The sequence below is a fragment of the Chroicocephalus ridibundus genome, chromosome 4, assembly GCF_963924245.1.
Source record: "Chroicocephalus ridibundus chromosome 4, bChrRid1.1, whole genome shotgun sequence".
Taxonomy (NCBI): domain Eukaryota; kingdom Metazoa; phylum Chordata; class Aves; order Charadriiformes; family Laridae; genus Chroicocephalus; species Chroicocephalus ridibundus.
Window position 1 is genome coordinate 5,487,001 of NC_086287.1, and position 16,537 is coordinate 5,503,537.

Consider the following 16,537-nt stretch of genomic DNA (forward strand, 5'->3'; position numbering starts at 1 on the left):
CATTTTTCTGGGAATTGATTTCAGCTATAGAGTCTGTAATGTTGCCTGTGGTACCCGACTGTCCGCTGCAATGCTTGCCCCTACAACAGGAGCAGCTTAGAAAAATGTTACATTTAATAGTGTTAAGAAAAGAGTGAGAGAATAGCACGGAGCCTGCAATTTAAGAGGTGGTAGGTACTGTATGAAAATGTATTTATTGACAATTTATTTAAGAAATAGAAATTCCAAATTGCACTCAGTGTGTCTAATTAATCTGGGGAGGTAAGCCTGAAGGCTGCTTACTTTATATTTTTATTGTTTTAGTTCTCATTAACCAAATTGCTACAAAGGATACAGTTCAGACAGTATCACTATTCCTTTACTTGAACTCTGTCTGCAGGTGTAAAAGGGAGAAAGGCACTTTGTCACAAAAACTAATGCTTTACAGTGAAAATATGTGCTGGAGTGCCTTTTACTATGAATACAGCCTGTGGTTTTGATGGTTACGCAGAGCTGTTTGATGGAGGGGGTTAGTAAGAGCGTAAGAGAATAGATTATAAAACTGGAGCAGGCTAGGAAGTAGTCTCCAGCTGAAAAACATGTTGTCTGCTTCTTTTATGTTTCTCCTGATAGAACAGAGCATTAGGGAATAAAAAATGCATGCGCAGCAAGAACTTTTTAATTGGAAAAATAAATAAATTAAAGCAACATAATCCAAATATGGGAATCCAGGACCTCAGAGTTCTTATAAATAAGATATTCTGGCTGCCAACCTGAGGTTTTCAACTTTTCTAAACAAAGTCCTATGACTTTAATTAAAATGTAATAAATTTAAAGAAGGTTAGGAGATGTATTTAAAAGAGGGTTTCACTGCTTTACTTACTGTAAAACACTTTCTCTTGAGAGAGAAGATGGCATGGTGGTAGTGTTAAGCAGCTAGGTAATTTACTCTCGACATTTGAATATGATTTTGTGACCCAGATTGCTTCTGTGCTCTTTAAGCTGCAGCAGAAGCTGTCAGAGAAATGGTTGCTTGGGTAGAGTGCTATAATTGTGCATTACAGGTTTACCCAACTTCAGATCTGTGGTATTGTGGATTGGAAGTTAATTTTCACCTAGCCATTGTCCCTTTTGTTTGACAGAAAGGCAATAAACTTTTTAGCATAAGAGGGATCTCCAGCTGGCATATCACGTCAGCTGCTGTCAGGTCTGTATCATTACAGTTATTGTAGTTAAGCTGCAAGGAAATGTTCAGGATGCATTCAGCATTACTTGAGAAAAGATATTTTATTTTTTTTAAAGAAGTTTTTTAATAGCCAGGATTTTTCATTGAATGGCTAATGCAGAATGGAAGCGTGGGTGTGACCAAAGACTGATGATATGTCTTAACCCAGTCCCTAATGATGATGAAAATTTATTTCTTTCACCCTAGATGAATCAGTTGAACTTTTTTTTTGTATACTACGCTGATAGAATTGGGAGAAGGCCAGGAGTATTTATCAAAGTGCTGAAAAAGTACTATAGAAAGCAAATTATAACAATCTTTACCTGGTTAGATCCTTTGACCACCCTGAGAAGGCAGCAACCGCTTATAGTCAGTACAGGTACCTGGGGTGCTGTGCTGCAGCAGAGAGGCCTCGCATAGCTCCTGCTCAGAGTGGAGCAGGCATCTGCTTTGGTTTCTTTCAGGAGTTTATCCAGGTCCTGCTGATGTCAGTTACGGAAGAGTAGAATTCAGCCTCAGGGGGCTCAGTTAAGGGTCTTGAATGGGTTTTTGTGGCACTCGCCTGAGTTTTAGGGACCTGTGGAACCAGAGATTGGTAGCTGCGAAGCCCAACTACTGCTGAATATAGAGTTAACAGTGTTTTTTCTTTTTTCTCTAATTTAGAACTGGGGACTTGTGGTGCTTTCCAGTGAATTGAAAATGTTGATAGACAGGTTGGTGACTTCAACAGGGCAGAAATAACGTGTTATGTTTTACCACTGACATCTTGAATTCATTTTATTTGTATGCTATAGGTGTGTCAGAGAGAGAGAGGACGGATAATGGTAGAGGAAATAATCTTAAATCAAGACTGGCAAGCCTCAAATGATTTGGTCATTTCCTAAAGTGTGTGACTAGGTGTATTATCTGATTCTCAAATACTTTTTGCATTGGTTCAATATACGTTTAGGGGTTTTTTTGTGGGTTTTTTTGTGTGTTTTTTTTTTTTTTTAATGTCAAAGCAATAAACCCCTTAACTTGAGGTGATTTACTTACAAGAGCAGTCTCTGAAATTTAGCCTGCCTAGTTTGAAATGTATCTGAATATTTCTCCCTATGGATTTTTTTCAGGGGAGGTCTCCTATTACTTGGTTCTATTTTCTTTTCATTTGTGGAGTGCTGATGGGGGTCACACAGACAGAAAGGTGATCATGGTAGTTTGAGAATCAACCAGATACAGCAAATGTTTTGGGTTTTTTCCTTTAAGATTATAAAAACAATTATCTTGCTCCAGCCAGGCAGATTAACTGAGATCCAAAACATAAATGAACTCTTCCATTTGAAGTGGTTAGCTGCACTCTGGAGTTTAGAATGGGAAGTCACATAGGGTAATAGTGGAGCTGAATTCAAAAATGGTACTATAATTTTAGTTAAATACTTCTATACAACCATTGGACCTTTGCCAAAGAGCAGATGAGAACCCCTTTGAACTATTCAGAAGGTGACTTGAGATCTGCATCGCCATATAGCAAATAGTACAGAGTCTTTCCAAATGATCTAAAAACCTCCTGAGTGCTGTGGGGTGTGAGAGGGCGACTGAGCAAACAGGACTGAGACTGCTGAAGTCTGTGAAATGAGCCCAGGGTTTTCTTGAGTGGTTTAGTACTTGGGGAATCTTTCTTTGACAATTTAGAACAGCAATAATTTCCAAAAGGTAATTATTTTTGGAAATCCTATCTTGTCAAAATCCTCAAGTTGACTGCAGGAAGATGGAGTTAACTCCAGCTCTGCAAACAACTACAAATAAATGCAGTTAACTGCATTTATTACTACCCAAAACCTGACAGTCCCCATCATTGCACCACTTGGTGATAGAGTAAACTGACAACGCTGTAATGGCAGGTAGTGCTGCAGGAGCAGTCAGGTTCGTTCCTCGGGCGTGGGGAGCTGGAGGCATGTGGGCTCAGGGGTGGAAGTTGTCAAGGCTTGGAAATGCTGTGAGTGTGACTGTCATGGCTCTGGGATGTTACGTGGTGGCACAGATCTTGCTGCAGCAGCAGTGTGGTGTCCTCTCACTTCACGTGTCATGCAGAGCTACTTGGCATATTTACAGCCTTACCTGTGTGTGGGAGAGCTTTATCCCGGCCTCTATTACGTTTGGATGGTTCTGCAGCGTGTAAGGGGGTCAAGTGGTCTCAGTAGTGAGTGTGGGCACAACTGAGCTTGTGGTTCTGGTGCCATGGGGTGAGAGCTGCTTTGGTAATGTACTAATTGAGAGAACGGCAAAGGCAGTTCAGTCATACACTTCAGACAGTGAGATATTTCTGGGAGTTGAGGAAGTATTCCATTCCTACACAGATGATTGGTGGTTTGATTTTTTTTGTTTGTGGGTTTTTTTTTTTTAATTAAACATCAGGTATTGTTCACTGCTTCTAGTTTAAATATATTAATGATGTGGAGAACCATTGTTGTGATCTGTATTACCAATGTAATGATGCATCAAAGGAACATAAGGTGAAAGATGATAGCTTGATCCTCAGCATAGGAGTAAGGTAACATGCAATTTCCAGTCCTGTAAGTTGTTTTCACATCTGAGACCAGTCAGTAATGAAAGAATCAGTGGAAGCTGCATTACTTAATTGAGCTGCAATTTTAGTGGCATTCCCTTCAGCATGTCAAAAGTGAAAGCAAGTAACAAGCACTGTGTCAACGAATGCAACTAGAAGGGCTTCCTCAGCCCTAGCTGAATCTTTCTGTGTCACGCCAGCCACTTACCTTAAACTCAACTGAAAGATGTGCCTTGCACTATCCCTGGGGTGAAATCCTGGCCCCGGTGGAGGCTGCAGTGAAAACTCTCATTGACTTCAGCGGAGCCGTGCTTTCACCTCCCAAGCGTGTCAGATGTTGTGAGAAATGAGCTCCAAACCTGAGTGCTGTCCCTGGAGAGTGCTTTTCTGTCTATCTGCCTGGCAGTTTCCATCAAAACTTAATTTTAGAACCAGTATAATGGCTTGTTCTATGTTTACTGTATGTTTCATACACTTCCTCAGTCATGGCCAATTAGTTATGGAGAGAGTGGAGTGCAATGTTAGCTTTCAAACCACTGAGGCTAAAATGGGCAGTTGAAAAATACCATGGGAAAATGGAGATGTGGGTTATCCAAACCTGTGGTAAGAACTGAGGAACACAGAATGAATTGTCCCTCTGTGGAGTTACGGAGACAGCGGCTAATGGGGAGGAGTGTCAGCTCCGGGGAGAGCCCAGTGCCATTGCACAGTGCTGAGACCACACTAATGGGAGGGCTCTGGCAGGAGCGTAGCACTGAAGGCAGGATGTTAACAAGCAAAGCCTGTGGTCCTCACCCTGCAGTTACCTTCAGTCACGAAAGGAAATTGGCTCTGGAATATGGATGAGATTATTTTATGATTATACACAAATCATTTAGTGATGACATGAACCCCTTGATGAGATGATCCTGTGACAAGATACACTGTAAGGCAATTAACTTCTCAGCAGATGATTTTTTGGAGGGGGGAAAGAAGCTGTTTAGTAGAAAGGTTGCTTGTGGCTGGCTTCCTTCTAAATTTATTTTTGTAGCAGTGCAGAAAGGAGTTGGAATCAAAAGCCTGATTGTTCTTGCGGTTGCACCTCTCTTAATGTACTAAGTAAAGTGACTTTGGGGTTGAGAGTAGCATGAGACAGAAAGGAGGAAGGCTGCATATACTTTGTGAAGAAGGGCTGTTTCTCAGCTGTAAGTTGCTTTCAGGTTCTACTGTAACTGCCAGTTACGAAGACCTGTGTGCTGCAGATCTTGGGCCAGGGACCGCAACGTCTCCCTGTATAATGCAGGTAGATGTAATAGAAGCAAAGATTCAGCACTTGCCAGTTCTCATTCAACGAATGTCTTGTGGCAGACACCAACAGTAATCTTAGGAGTTTTTTTATTTTTTTTTTTTCCATGACAAAATGGAGATGACATAAACCATGTAACCATGGTTTTACCTCTTTGTTCTGCTAGAATTTTATTTTGGGGTTAATTTTGCTGCAAGAACTGAAGTGCCAGTGCTGCTTTGTGCCATTATTACGATACACATTTTTACCCTGTTGCTTTCTGATGTAAGATAGGCTTAATTGTTTACTTCTTGTTTCATAGACACTTTAATATATTTTTTTTAATCTCCTATCCATCTCGCTCTAAGGGCTTCTTGTTTAATTTGTGGGAGAGGAGCTTTTCTTCTTTTTGTATCTTAGAAGAACCCATTGAATTAATTTCTCACTCTTATTTCTAGAATCTGTTTTGAATTGCTCAGTCTGATTTACTGCTATTTGGCATCTGGGATGTACTCTGAACATTTGATTCATCTGAGATGGGCTTTTGGTGTGATGTTTGGTATGGTAACAAATGAGAGTATTGTGCTTTTAGCTTTCTTGTTAACAGTTTGCTTTATTCAGTGTTCTGGTTTAGAACCCGACTCAAAGCTTGCTGAGGTTAAAGGGTGTCTTTTAGTGACCCGGTGAGTTTTATTGTTCTCCAAAGTTTTAAGTAGATTTGTCTCCCTGTCTGTAGTGGATACTTGTGTGCATCGTAAAAACCCCTACTGCTACATGTTTTATGCCCTGGTACTTGGATAGCGATAGTTGCTCACAAGTGGTAAAAAGATGCCAAAATACCTTTGGTGAGTCAGATGTTTATTTGAAAAGTGGTATTTGAGCTATGTGGCTCTCCTCTCTATATTGAGATGTTTAAAGATAAGTACCTAAATTTACATTAATTTGTAAGAGTTGTGGACATTGATTCCTATGAGAAAAATCTGTGTATGTAGATGACATCTCCGGCAGCCCTTAAGTCGAGGCATTCTTTTGACCCAGACACCACCTTGGTACTGCTATAGCCAAGCAGGCTGAATATGGGAAAACTTGGTATCTTCACCAGAAACAGTGACGGGTACATTCCTCTTGTGCTTCTGCTACTTGTAGGTTATGTGCAAGTTTTATGAGCAATGCCAGGACCATGAACCACATGGACTTTCAGGAGCACTATTAAAACAAAAGCGTTGCTGTTATGGTTTAATGCTGAAAGGCAGCAAAGCACTGTACAGCCACGGCCCCAGCAGTGGGATGGGGAAGAGAATTGGCAGGATGAAGGGGGAGTGGTGGAAAGTGTGTCGAGATAAATGCAGTTTAATCGGTAAAGCAAAAGCTGTGTGCACACGCAGAGCAAAGTAAGGAATTCATTCACTACCTCCCATCGGCTGGCAGGTGTTCAGCTGTTTCCAGGAAAAACAGGGCTTTATCTCATGCAGTGGTTACTTGGGAAGACAAACGCCGTAACTCCAAACATTCCCCCTCTTTTCCTCCTTTCCCTCAGCTTGTATTGCGGAGCATGATATCATATGGCATGGGGTATCCCTTAGGTCAGTTGGGGTCAGCTGTCCTGGCTGTGTCCCATCCCAACTTCTTGTGTACCCCCAGCCACCTTGCTGGTGGGGCAGTTTGAGGAATAGAAAAGGCCCTGACTTAGTGTAAGCACCGCTCAGCATTAGCTAAAACATGGGTGTGTTACCAACACTCTTTTGGTCACAAATCCAAAACATAGCACCATACCAGCTGGTTTGAAGAAAAGTAACTCTATCCTAGCCAAAAGCAGTACAGTTCCCAAAGCTGAAATGTGCAATAACTGTTTGGGTGTCAAACTAGCTGTCTTAATACTGAAAATCCTGTGTTTCTGTCTGGAAAATTATGGATAGTGCATGTGCAGTGAAGTGCAAAGTGCTCGGGATAAATCATATGTAAGACACGGTTGACCTCATAGTTTGTTTTAATTTTTTTTTCCACAACTCTTGAAAATCCTAAGCAAGTGGCCAAATTTCTATTTCGGCCTAGAGTCTGACTCAAACTATTTTTTAGGTTTCTTGCACTTTCGGGAATGCTATTTTTGTTATATGAAGATGGGTAAACACTGCAGCTTTGTACACAAGCTGTTAGCCTAGGGCTTAGATGCTCTTAAGACTGTTGTTTATCGTCAGGAACCAATTGTATCTGTTTTGTCATTTGCAAAGTAAAGTTAATAATATGGACCTTGTTTGTAAAGGTGTTTGAATTCACCTCAGGATTTCCAGATGAAAGATACCATACAGGTGTTATATTCTGAGAGAGACGAATTTCTGCCCTTCATGTTGCCAGTGTCATATCACTTAGTGGCTCCAGTCCTCTGCTTTGAATCACTAACAATGATTGGTTTTACTTTTACGCCCAAGAAATACTGCTAAAATTCATTGATAAGTTTGTACAGAAAACCCCATGGGCAACTAATATCTCTGTGAATTTACCCTTCTCAATTTATGTGTGGAGAATAAACCTCCGAACTTGGCAGTGAAACCTACTATTCTAACCACATTTACTTGCATTTGTCTAATTTCCTGCTGTTTGTTAGAGGGTCTTGAAAGTTAAGTTGCATTTCTCTTGAATGAAAAAAAGAGATTGTTTATAGTGTCTTATGTAGATACATTTTTTATTTTTAAATTTCGATTTGTACTTGGAATATTTAAACTAAAATTAGAGTACATTCACTTTATCTCTGATTATGTAGGAAGATCAATGAAGTCGTTTGGGTGACAGAGTTTGAAGAGAACTTAAAAAATGAGCATGAACTCTTGAGTCTTACCTAACAGTATTTAAAGGGGGCCTACAGGAAGGATGGGGAGGGACCCTTGATCAGGGAGTGTAGTGATAGGATGAGGGGTAATGGTTTTAAACTGAAAGAGGGCAGATTTAGATTGGATATTAGGAAGAAATTCTTTACTGTAAGGGTGGTGAGCCTGAACCCCTGGCCCAGGTTGCTCAGAGAAGCTGTGGCTGCCCCATCCCTGGAGGTGTCCAAGGCCAGGCTGGATGGGGCTTGGAGCAGCCTTGTCTGGTGGGAGGTGTCCCTGCCCAGGGCAGGGGGTGGAACTAGGTGATCTTTAAGGTCCCTTCCAACCCAAACCATTCTATGATTCTATATACTGTTACTGGACACCTCCTATTTTTTTCTCCCAGAGCTGAACAATAACTTTTGATTAAATAGTTGGCAGTCACTATTGTATATTCAAAATTTAATAACAAAAGGCTTCCCTCAAAAGCTGAGATTTTAATCTAAATTGCTTTCCTCAGTTAAGTGATTGTGAACTCCTGTACTATGACAGAGGAGATACCACCAAAAAAAATCAAAATTTCCCTCAGGAAGATTATTTTTCTGAAACAGAACACTGGAAACTGAATGAATAATTCAGTTAAAGTAACTCCAGAACTGAATGCATTTCAAATAATGCATCTGATCTGTAAACACTATCAAGAAAATCCAATCACATTGGTATTGACACATTTTCATTGGGAGGCAAATAGAAAGCGGGTTGAAGGAGAAATATGTGAAGATATCCTAGTATTTCTTTTCAAAATCAGTTCTTAATCCCTTCAGAAGAATAGACATAAAGACAAATGCCAATATCGTATCTGAAAGCTAGAGACCGATGTAATCATCAGTTTCTGTACGCAGTTGTGATTCAGAAAATGTCGGATGAACTTTTTGAAGTGACTTGTTATTTTTGTACAATGGCCTGTGTTAGGAGGTCTGACGTTTGCTTTTTCAGTTGTACTGAATTTTTGCAGCCTCAGCTGGAGATGATAATAATTGTCAAGGTGGTCAACACCTCTGCAAATTAGATTAGGATAAACACAGATGCAAAACATGCGGGAACATCCCTCTCTCCTCTGACTTTATTACAAAAGTTGAGAGTGCTATTTCAAAGCGTCTGCCATAAACAGTTTGATATTTTGTGTGACTTCTTCATACCCTTCAGTTTATTTCAAGGATCTGAGGATCCAGATGGATGTATACAGGATAATGAATGGTTGCAACAGAATGTCAGTTTTGAGGATCAGGTTTCGAATTGCAAAAATCTGTTTTGATGATTCACCCTGATGTTAGCAAGGGCTCCTGTGCTGTCATTGGAGGGGCATTCGGAGAGGGATTCGTTTAATGTAAGATGAATCACACCCTAGAAACACTTACGTCTCTTCATTAAATTAGTAAGTCTAGAGGACTAGCTTCACTGTAGGTGTAAACTTTTGAGACATCTAAAATTAGGTGTGATGAATTCAACACCTGTTGCTACATGGAGATTTATAGCTTCAAGAGAGTAAGTGTGGCAGCCACATCAGGAACAAAACCCCCGGTTCTTGGATTAATAGAGATCAGCAACTAAGAAATGAGGTTCCTGCTGTGCCGCTAGAATATTTAGACTGCAGCTATTGTTTCTTAATTGTACTACTAATAAAATAAATCTCTCTGGTTCATATTTAGCCCGCAAATTTGAGGAGGCATGTTCCTGTTTTGGACCTGAAAGAATTTGGAAATGTCATGATTTTCTGTGCCACTTGTAGTAACTCTTGGAATTGTAATCTATTTTATTGTTCAGAATTTTAGGTAGTTGCATCTCCTATCAGTCCATGTTGGTTGATGTATTCGAACGCAAACAGACACAAAGTTTATTTTCATGTTATACTAAATATTTCAGCTATTTTGAAAATGCTTCTGGCATGGCAAATATTATATGTAAGAAGTAGAGCTGCATCTCCACAAAAGTGGGGATACTCTCCAAGTGTTTACTTTTGTTTGTTAAAGTTGCGTGTAAGAAATCTTCTTCCCTGCAAGAGACAATTCCATGTCACATTTTTTCCAGAGGGAATGTGGCCCAATGCATGAGGTGGTTACGGCTCAGTCATGCCCAGTCTAATGGGCAGCGTCCTCCCCGACTCAGTCTCTGTGATCTTGGTTAACCAGACTTTCTGTGTTTCAGTTTGCATGCATGTAAAATGACAACGTTTCCCTATTTTACTGGAACGTTATAAAGATGATAAAAATAATTTTAGATTGAGTGCGTGGAAGGGAACTGTCTCCTTGTCCAACAGAGCTTGATTTCTAGAGAGGGTCTTCCTCTATGCAGAGAAAGGTGTGTGTGTGTATGTGTATTTGCATGCAAATATTTTAGATGCACTTCCTCTCAGGAATCCACTGATTATTTTATAGATTTTCTGTTTTCTGTATATTGTATTCATTATGTCACAGACGCCTGCTTGGAATGTGTCCTTGAAAAAGGTGTTTGTGAGGATTGCATAAGAATACTTAATAAACCAAAGTGTGCAGATAGGGTAGAGATACAGATACAAAACACAAGGCTATCATTGGTCTTTGTCAATTAACAGATGTTTTCCTTACCATGTTTAGATAAATTGGATCAGTGGTTAGTGAATGTATTCTGAGCATGAACGTTTCAAGAAAGAAGGATTGGTTCACAGTTGTATTACTCCAGGTTTATGGTTTGGTTCCTTTGAAATATGTCAGCATAAAGTAGGGGCAAATCAAGCTTTCTCTTAGAAAGTGAATGCAGTAGTCATAAATCCGAAAGATTGAAGTATGGAGTAGAGCTTCCATTAACCTAGAGACCTGGGTCTCCTCATGCTGGAGGGGCTATTCAGTCTGCAGTAGTTTTAGAGACCACAGTTCCCTGGAGTCCTCTTTCTAAGCATTCCTGTTCTTGTGAAGTGTATTGCACATTTCTCTGTGTGGGTATCAAAGCCAAGTGTATTGGAAACTGATCTCCAAGGAGCCTCTAGACCAGCACTTCATAAACTGGAAGTGTAGCAGGTATAATTTAGCTATTCATATGCCAAATACAAAGTATTGGTCAAGCATGGATAAAGCTATAGAAGGTGACACATCTCAACCCAGAAAATCAAGCGAGGGAGCGAGAATGATGTGGAAGTTTAATGTAGCTGTGAAAAAAGAAGGATCCTTTTGTGTCTATTCAGCAACAGTAGTTTTTCAGCCTGAAAAACACCTATTTTCTTTCAGTATAAAACCAATGCTTTCTCATTACACTTTGAGATATGTTACAAAATGTTCATGCTTTATGGGTTTGTCTGAGCATAAAAAAAAAAGCCCTGAAAAATTACCAATATTTGATCAATTTTTAAGTGGCATACGTATGTGGATAATACTAATGTCTGGATGAAACCCTATTCCTAACTAGTTACTCAAGTGCCACCGTAATAATTTTGTATGGACAGGGTCTTCTTCTCAAAAACCTGCTCTAGGAATGCTGCTTTGCTTACAGCGTTCTTGTGACTTAAACCATGAACCTGGCAGCCAGGGGACGTGCCCAGTTCCTGGTTTTACTCCAGTGGCACATCAGTCAGCTCTGCTGGCTTTCAGCTGCCAATGTGTGTAGCTGGTGAAACTCTGTTCACTGATATTTGAAAACATTTGTTTTCATCTTTATTAAAATATACCGATTGAGAGTTAGTAATGCTATCATGTTTCTTTGCTGATATTAATTCAAAAACTTTTTCCATATAGTTCCAGTTTTATCTTTTTGTAGCTGTTTTACCTTTGTGTAGCAGCTTCCAGTTTTGCATCACTCTCCCTTTTTGTCGGGAGTTGTAGGACTCTTGTTTAGTGGTGTGGGGTTTTTATTTTTTATTTTAATTCTTCTTCATCAGAGAATTAATATATGGTGAACCATATTTTTTTTTAAAGCTGTGGTGAATTCAAAAGTACTTTTTGATCTTTTCATTTCCCATGAGTATAGAGGGGATTGTAGGGGTAGCGATAAGCTCTGTGTGTGCTTGCTGGGACTTTTTTGCTGGTGTTTAAGAATATACAGTAATAAAGTAAGCTCACATTGTTTGCAAACCAAATAGTGTCATCCAAAACATCTTTTTACGTAGGAAGGTAAGCAAGGACTGATCTACATCTCGTGCCTTCTCTTGAATCCTAATCCTGTTACTCCATGGGCAGATCCATGGAGAAGAAAACCAACCAGTCTCTTAGACATATATGGAATAAGGCACAAACCAACTTTTAATTAACCCCTTAATTTAAGGTAAATACCTGTTTCAGAATTGGAATTAGGTTAGAATAGCAGAGAAATATGGGGAATCCCGAGCGCGTGTCTTATGGCACTTTCTGAGGAGACTCTGGAAGGAAGGTCACTACAGCCTTTTCCTTTAAAAAGTCTTTGTTAAATTGTCAGAAAGGACAAGATAAAGCACTTCAGCCTGTCTCTGATTTGTTTTCCTTACTTGCTGCTGTTGAACTGTCATATAGTAATTGCAGACAGATACTGTAGAGTTCCTTTAACTAGGCCAGGTGAATAAAAATCAAACATTCTTCAATAAGTAGTGTTGTTGAACTGGGTCAGCATTGGGATTTTATCTGTTAACACAAATTGAGTTCTTTATGATAATGAGTTTATTAGATTAGATTAGAAATTTCCTGGTGAGGACATTAATAACCTAAGCCATGAATAAAGCTGTGTTATGTATCCGAAGAGAAATTCCTGCTATGATAGTGTAATTCAGTGATTGGTCTTCTCATGGAGCATGTCAATTCTTTGTTCTTTGTTCAGCGTTTGGCAGCAGTTTTGCATTTGAGTAGTCTTCAATTTTGCATGAGGTATGACAGAAGGGCTCTGCAGAGGGATCTGGACAGGCTGGACAATTGGGCTGAGACCAATGGTATGAGGTTCAACAAGGCCAAATGCCGGGTCCTGCACTTGGGACACAACAACCCCATGCAGTGCTACAGGATTGGGGCAGAGTGGCTTGAAAGCAGCTCGACAGAAAAGGACTTGGGAGTGTTGGTTGACTGCCGGCTGAATATGAGCCAGCAGTGTGCCCAGGTGGCCAAGAAGGCCAACAGCATCCTAGCCTGTATCAGGAATAGTGTGGTGAGCCGGACTAGGGAAGTGATCATCCCCCTGTACTTGGCACTGGTGAGGCCCCACCTCGAGTACTGTGTTCAGTTTTGGGCCCCTCGCTACAAGAGGGACATTGAGGTGTTGGAGCGTGTCCAGAGAAGGGCTACAAAGCTGGTGAGGGGTCTGTAGGACAAACCTTATGAAGAACGACTGAGGGAGCTGGGGTTGTTTAGCCTGGAGAAGAGGAGGCTGAGGGGAGACCTTATCAGCCTCTACAACTACCTGAAAGGAGGTTGTAGAGAGATGGGGGCTGACCTCTTCTCCCTGGTGACAAGTGATAGGACGAGGGGAAACGGGTTCAAGTTACGTCAGGGGAGGTTTAGATTAGATATTAGGAGACATTTTTTCACTGAAAGGGTTATTAAACATTGGAATAGGCTGCCCAGGGAGGTGGTGGATTCACCATCCCTGGAGGTGTTTAAAAAAAGGGTAGATGGGGCACTTAGGGACATGGTTTAGAAGTGGCTCTTGTCAGGGTAGGCTAAAGGTTGGACTCGATGATCTTGGAGGTCCCTTCCAACCTCAACAATTCTATGATTCTATGATTCTACTTACACTTTAAAATATTGATAGAGATGGTGCATGCAAAATTCCTATAATTCTCAAAACATAGTTTAAAAGAGTATCTTCTTGTTTTGCTGTTTGAACAGGTAAAACAGCTCAGCATGGCAATTTTATAGATAGTGAGAAGTAATTAACTAGTAGAGGCAGAAATTTCCTAGAGCTTTGAATGTATCATGTTGGTGAAATGTGATGAATTAGGGCTGATGATTATTATCATAAACTTGAGCAATAAAATCATGAGTATTAGAAGTCTTCTGACTCTACTCACATTCTTAAGCTGGAATTTTCATGTAACTATTTTGTTCTTATGTTTGAGATTGTTTCTTTTTAAGGAAATAGTAAGTTTGTTTGCCTCTAGTTTTTTAGATTGCTTCCATTTGGTTTTGACAAATGGTTTTCTTTTCTGAATAAGCAAAAGTGGGTGGAATATATGACTCTCTGTACATTGACATAAAAAACTTTACAGGGCTTTCTTGAAGTTCTTTAGTACTGGGAGGGTATTCTTGGACTCTGCAAATGTATGAGTTTTCCAATAATGTGGTATGATGGGTTTGACCTTGGCTGGACACCAGATGCCCACTAAGCTGCTTTATAGCTCCCCCTCCTCAACTGGAGAGAAAAATGTAACGAAAGGTGAAAGGCTCGTGGGTGGAGATAAGGACAGGGAGATCACTTGGCAATTACCATCATGGGCAAACCAGGCTCAACTTGGGGAAATTACTTTATTACCAATCCCATCAGAATAGGGTAAGGAGAAATAAAGCCAAATTTTAAAATGCCTTGCCCCCACCCCTTCCCTTCTTCCTGAGGTCAACTTCACTCCCAGTTCTCTACCTCCTCCCCCTTAATGGCACAGGTGGACAGGGTTACAGTCAGTTCATCACGTGTTGTCTGTACAGCTCCTTCCTCCTCATGCTCAACCCTTGCTTCAGTGTGGGGCCACTCCCACAGGAGACAGTCCTCCATGAACTTCTCCAATGTGTGTCCTTCCCACAGGCCGTAGTTCTTCACAAACTGCTCCAGCATGGGTCCTTTCCATAGGGTGCAGTCCTTCAGGAATGGACTGCTTCAGCATGGGTCCCCCATGGGGTCTCAAGTCCTTCCAGTAAACCTGCTTCAGCTGGCCCCCCTCTCCATGGGTCTACAGGTCATACCAGGAGCCTGCTCCAGTGCAGGCTTCCCACAGGATCAAAGCCTCCATTAGGCATGTGCACCTGCTCCAGTGTGGGGCCCTCTGTGGGCTGCAGGTGGATATCTGCTCAATTATTGATCTCCATGGGCTGCAGGAAGACAACTGCTTTCACCATGTTCCTTCACCCTGGGCTGCAGGGGAATCTCTGCACCTCCTCCCACTCCTTCTTGCTTGGACTCGATGATCTCAAAGGTCCTTTCCAACCATGAAGATTCTATGATTCACTGACCTTGGTGTCTGCAGAGTTGTTTGTCACACACGTTCTCACTCCTCTGTTCTGGCTGTTTGTTGCACAGCAGTGTTTTTTTTTTTTTTTCCCTTCTTAAATATGTTATCACAGAGGTGCTATCACGATTGCTGACTGGCTTGACTTTGGCCATCTTGGAGCTGGCTGGCATTTGCTCTGTCAGAAATAGGGGAAGCTTCTAGCAGTGTCTCCCAGAAGCCACCCCTGTAGCCCAACTGCTATCAAAACCTTGCCATGCAAACCCAATATATGTGGCAACTTACAACACAAAACCCAATGATTATAGTTGGTGAGCCTGTGCTAGAAACACTTGGAGCGTAAATGGGAAGATAACTGTGTAATGAATTGTGTTGAATGACTTGTATTTTTCTTTGGTGTTAATTTTTCATGTTCGTTTTAAAGCCATAGCGTTAAAGAAGGAAGAAAAAGAATTTAACCCCTTTTAAACATACAGATAATTTCAGTGCTTTAAGCTACAGGTCTCGACACATTCAGAGTCTTTCGGCTGTCACGCTGGTGTGATTACACAGCAATACATATTCCCTGTTAGCTGGATAGGAATGCAAATATATATAATCAGTGTCTCAATAATCCTTACTAAGCATGCTGGTTTTATTATGAAGCAGTAAGTTCATGGCTCCCACCGATGTGACGTGGCAATATGAGAATCCAGGTTCAGTAACTTTAGTCTTGAATTTTTTATACTCTAAAATAATATCATTGTTGTAGTGGTCTGGAAACTTCATTACAACTTTCCTAGAAATAAACAAATAAAAACCCCAAGGAAAACCTTTTTAAAACTCCAGATTTTTGTGAATTTAAAAATGCTGTGTTACAGCAATTTTTCATGAATTAATTTTAGAAATTGGGTACGTAGATCACTGCATTCATGTGCAAGTTTATGCAGTACATAAAGTTTGCTTACGGACCTCATGTTACTTCTTGTCGTTGTTATTTCTTATAGCTATTATTTCTACTTCCTCAAAGAAGAACCAAGGAAACGTCCCTGTAGTGCTAGGTACCAAACATATACAAAGAGGTCTCCTTCTGTACCAGACCTATGCTAGTGACACGGACAAGCTGGACGTGCAGTAGTGGCAGCACATGGGAGTACCCGGGCCTGGTGAATTCAATAACAGCAGCAAATAGGGGAGAACTGGAGAAAACGAAAGGTTGAGGTGCAAGGATGAGTAATGCCAGATGTAAAGGCCGTAGGAGTAGAGGTGGAATAAAGTTTCTCTGTGAAATCTATTCAAAGTTCTAAACAGTCTGAAAATCCCCAAAGGTTTTTTTCTGGTTGGATCTTGTGTGTGGCTGCACTTTTTCTCCAGAATGGGTAGTTGAGTTTGAAGAATGCCCCTGAGCTAGGATGGTCCCATTTTACTGTTTATCCTACTATGGTGGGTTCTGGCATTGTTTTTCTTTAACCTAGTGCTGCATACTTGCACAAAGGGAGTTTCAATTTCATGCAGTCTTCATATGTTAGTGATTTTAGTAGGTTTTTTCCCTGTTGGTTTTTTTTTTTTTTGCATTTAAAGTTGTAATATACCTTTA

The 16,537-nt window shown here is 40.6% G+C and overlaps 1 protein-coding gene across 5 annotated transcripts in view; it reads left to right on the forward strand.

Annotated features, from left to right (window-relative positions):
- Nucleotides 1–16,537, forward strand: part of NELL1 (neural EGFL like 1) — a 293,137-nt gene that overhangs the window by 44,671 nt on the left and 231,929 nt on the right. The gene's annotated exons all lie outside the window — the stretch shown is intronic.